The sequence below is a fragment of the Nanorana parkeri genome, unplaced genomic scaffold, assembly GCF_000935625.1.
Source record: "Nanorana parkeri isolate BGI_ZX_2015 unplaced genomic scaffold, ASM93562v1 scaffold911, whole genome shotgun sequence".
Lineage (NCBI taxonomy): Eukaryota > Metazoa > Chordata > Amphibia > Anura > Dicroglossidae > Nanorana > Nanorana parkeri.
In genome coordinates this window covers 681,487-686,364 of record NW_017307179.1, presented here as the reverse complement: position 1 = coordinate 686,364, position 4,878 = coordinate 681,487, and the positions used below count along the sequence as shown (strand labels likewise).

At 47.7% G+C, this 4,878-nt stretch overlaps 1 protein-coding gene across 1 annotated transcript in view; it reads left to right on the top strand.

The window, feature by feature from the left end:
- KIRREL (kin of IRRE like (Drosophila)) overlaps nt 1-4,878 on the top strand; it is a 176,668-nt gene that overhangs the window by 8,519 nt on the left and 163,271 nt on the right. The gene's annotated exons all lie outside the window — the stretch shown is intronic.

Here is a 4,878-nt window from a genome sequence, read left to right as displayed (position 1 = left end):
TCCGAGCGCGCGGCCTTGTTTCTGGAGCGCCCGCGGAGATTTATTCGGCTTTCCGCGCAGATCGGGGGAAGCTCTTTGTTGGAGATGTTTTAACCATATAAATCTTTTATTGGATACTTCCAGCCGGCGCGCTCGCTCTCTCTCTCTCCTTTCCAGGTCGCGTTTCTTTTCCCCGCGCCGAGGCAATGAATTTATTTTCGAGCTGGCTGATCCCCACCGCGAGAAGTTGCGCCGGGCTGGAGGGGCGGGTGGAAATTTCAGCCAGAGCGGCGTAGAGCTGAACTCTGGTCCTCCCCTTCAGTCTGGCACAGTTGTACCGGCTTCCTCTCCTGGACGGAAATGGGCCAACACGGGCCATCGGCGGGCCGTGGGCAGGGTTGGCTGGGGGCGGGGCTGGGGGGATGCCTCACCCAGAACGTACATGCCCTGACCCCACGCTCGAGGTCCTCATCCATTTGAAGGATTTCCTCTCCCGGCTCTATTCTTTACCCTACTACCCTCACCCGGCCCAGCCCTCTGCCCACGCCGTGCCCTGACCCAACGCTCGAGGTCCTCATCCGTTTGAAGGATCTCCTCTCCCGGGTCTATTCTTCACCCTACTACCCTCACCCGGCCCAGCCCTCTGCCCACGCCATGCCCTGACCCCACACTCAAGGTCCTCATCCGTTTGAAGGATCTCCTCTCCCGGCTCCAATCTTTACCCTACTACACTCACCCTGCCCAGCCCTCTGCCCATGCCATTCCCTGACCCCACGCTCGAGGTCATCATCCGTTTGAAGGATTTCCTCTCCCGGCTCTATTCTTTACCCTACTACCCTCACCCGGCCCAGACCTCTGCCCACGCCATTCCCTGACCCCACACTCAAGGTCCTCATCCGTTTGAAGGATTTCCTCTCCCGGCTCCAATCTTTACCCTACTACACTCACCCTGCCCAGCCCTCTGCCCACGCCATGCCCTGACCACACGCTCGAGGTCCTCACCTGTTTGAAGGATCTCCTCTCCCGGCTCCAATCTTTACCCTACTACCCTCACCCGGCCCAGCCCTCTGCCCACGCAATGCCCTGACCCCACACTCGCGGTCCTCATCCGTTTGAAGGATCTCCTCTCCCGCCTCCATTCTTTACCCGGCTTTGGCTGACGGGCGTCACTCCGCTCCCAAATCGCACAACTAACCAGCGGCGCGTGGCTCCGAGTCTGCATTTATCTTATTTTTCCACGCGGCGGGTAATTTCTCCGGGAGGGTGAGGATATGAATTATGTAATTGTAACAGGTGATTACCGCATTGTGCAAATCTCTCGTTAAAGTAGCTGTTACAATAGGCGCTGCCAGCCCTCCGCTGTGCTGTTTTTGTACGCTTTTCAACGCGTTTACCCCGCCGCCGCAGCTCAGTGTTTGGAAAGAGGAGTGGGCGTATGTTTGCTCTCTCCGGAGAAACCCTTTCGCTGCCTGGGCGCTGCGCGGTGCATTGTGGGCCGTCACAACATAGGAGAAAACCTAAAAACAGCTATTTAGGTCAACAGAGGGAACCCGCCCAGTCCTCTACCCCACCCCCTCCACTCCCACCCCGACACCAATTAGGAAACGTGACTAGAGGTACTTTTATAACCAAGTGCACAGATGCCTTTTACCCTCTTCCCCTGACCCAACCTAACCTGCTCCTCCTCCATAGGTGTGTACTGACCTAGATCCAATGACCGCGGTTCCGGTATTAGTTTACATCCAGTGCTCCATGTCTTCACTGGCCCTACCTGTGCATTACAGCCCAATAGACTTCTATGGGACCATCTGTAACCGTCTCGGAACAAAGCCCCTATAGGCTTATATGGGACCACCTGTGACCGTCTCGGAACAAAGCCCCTTTAGGCTTCTATGGGACCATCTCCCATTGTTTTCGGCCTTGGGACACAGTCCTGTAGACTTCTATGAGACCATCTATCTCCGATCACCTCCAGCCTTGTGACACAGCCCTGTAGTCTTCTAATGGACTGTCTGAGATCGTCTTGGGACACAGCTCCATAGACTTCCATAGGACCATCCCCTAAAATCTCAGAGACACTAGACTTCTATGGGACCACCTCGGATCATCTATGACCTTGGGACACAGCCCTATAGGCTTTTATGGGACCGTCTCCAGCCTTGTGACACAGCCCCTTAGACACTATGGGACTATCTCCCATTTTCTCCATCCTTGGGACAGAGCCTTATAGATTCCAATGGGAACGTATCCAATTCTCTCTGGTCTCAGGACACAGCCCAGTAGACTTCTATAGAACCATCTCCTATCATCTCCGACCCAGGGACACAGCCCTATAGACTTTTATCGGACTGTCTCCAGCCATGGGACACAGCCCCTTAGACACTATGAAACCGTCTCTGATGATCTCCAGCCTTGGGATACAGCCCAATCGACTTCTATGGTACTATGTCCTATCATCTCCGGCCTCAGGACACAGCCCAGTAGACTTCTACGGGACCATCTCCGATCATCTATGGCCTCAGGGCACAGCCCTACAGACCTCTATGGGACCATCTCCAGCCTTGGGACACAGCCCCTTAGACTCTATGGGACTGTCTCCCACCATCTCCGGCACCGGGAAACAGTCCTATAGACTTCTTTGGGACCACCTCCGATTATTCCCTGCCTTGGGACACAGCCCTATAGCCTTCTATGGGACCGTCTCCAGCCTTGGGACACAGCCCCTTAGACACTATGGGACCATCTCCCATCATCTCCGGCTTTGGGACACAGCCCTATATACTTCTAAGGGAATGTGTCCAATTCTGTCTGGTCTCGGGACGCAGCCCAATAGACTCTATGGGACCATCTCTGATCATCTATGGCCTTGGGACACAGCCCTACAGACTTCTATGGGACCGTCTTCAGCCTTGTGACACAGCCCTATAGACTTCTATGGAACCATCTCTGACCTCGGGACACAGCCCTATAGACTTCTATGGGACCATCTCCAGCCTTGAGACACAGCCCCTTAGACACTATGGGACCATCTCCCATCATCTCCGGCCTCAGGTACAGCCCAATAGACGTGTATGGGACCATCCCCAGCAGTGATGAGCCCATCAGCCTGCTGCTTCTCCTTTCACTGTCCAGTCACAGGCTGGGGGAGAGACATGACCTGTTAGTGTAACAGAATTGCAGCAGAGAAAAATCAGGTCTCCTGCCAGACAGGACTGTGTAAATCTCAGGACCGGATGAACAGAAATACAAATCCTTTGGCAGGTAGATCGGCTCCCATATATGTATCTCATCTGTATATTTAGCCCGGGGTATGCCCGGTGTTCCCCGAAGCTCTCCGGAATCTCTCACAAACAGAAATTTCACTTTCGGGGGACACGGCCTGACCTTTTCAAATCAACTTTATTTGCTAAATGTGAGCGTGGTTTTATGTTGAACCAGCGGCAGGTGGCCGGAGGAAAGAATTGATGTCACTCAGTCCCCGTCCTCGCATAATACGCTGACAATAACGTTTCTCTGGGAGTGAGCCGGAGTAATGGAGGGAGCCGTCAGTCCGGAAACCCTCGGCGTACGGCTCAGGCCGCCTGTAGCTGTTGACTCGGCTTTGAATGGCTTCCTGCGGCTGTCCCACACAAGGCCTGACTGATGCCACCTTTGTTTTATAATCAGCCGCATTCACAGGCCCCTCAATGGCTCATCACCAGCAGCTGCGTTCAAGAGTCTCTCGCGCTATCTCCGTTCCTTATACGTAGTTTACTTTTTAGGATAAAATAGATCTTTGCATTTTTAAAGGGAATTTATAATGTTATACTTTATATTTCTTATACTTTACATTTCTTATACTTCTTATACTTTATACTTTGTTATACATTATACTTATACATTATGTTATACTTTATACTTCCTATAGCTTATAGTTGTTATACTTTACACTTCTTATACTTTATGTTATACTTTATACTTCGTATACATTATGTTATACTTTATACTTCTTATACTTTATACTTCTTATACATTATGTTATACTTTATACTTCTTATACATTATGTTATACTTTATACTTCGTATACATTATGTTATACTTTATACTTCTTATACTTTATACTTCTTATACATTATGTTATACTTTATACTTCTTATACATTATACTTCTTATACATTATGTTATACTTTATACTTCTTATACTTTATACTTCTTATACATTATGTTATATTTTACACTTCTTATACTTTATACTTCTTATACATTATGTTATACTTTATACTTTTATATACTTTATCTTATACTTTTATACGTCTTGTACTTTATACTTCCTATACTTTATATTTGTTATACTTCTTATAGCTTATAGTTGTTATACTTTATACTTCTTTTACATTACATTATTTGTTACACATCTTATACTTTGTTATACATTATGTTATACTTTATGTTTTACTTCATACTTCTTATACATTATCAGGGTTATTCACAGAAGGGTGAAGGGTTTGGAGAAGGCCGGAGAAGTGAACAATCTAGGACAACATCGCTGATTTGGAGAAATTCTCCAATTCAGCTCACTTTACTTCTCCGGCCTTCTCCAAATCCTTCACCCTTTTGTGAATAATCCAGTATGTTATACTTTATTCTTCTTCTGCTTTATACTTCCTATACTCTATCTTATACTTTATACTTCCTATACTCTATCTTATACTTTATACTTCCTATACTCTCTTATACTTTATACTTCCTATACTCTGTCTTATACTTTATACTTCCTATACTCTCTTATACTTTATACTTCCTATACTTCACATTATACTTTAAAGTGTATATAAATCCAAAACTTTTCTTTAGTTTTGGATAGAGTAGAGAAGGGTGACCCCTGCCGGATTTTTAACATCCCCCAACCTCACACACAC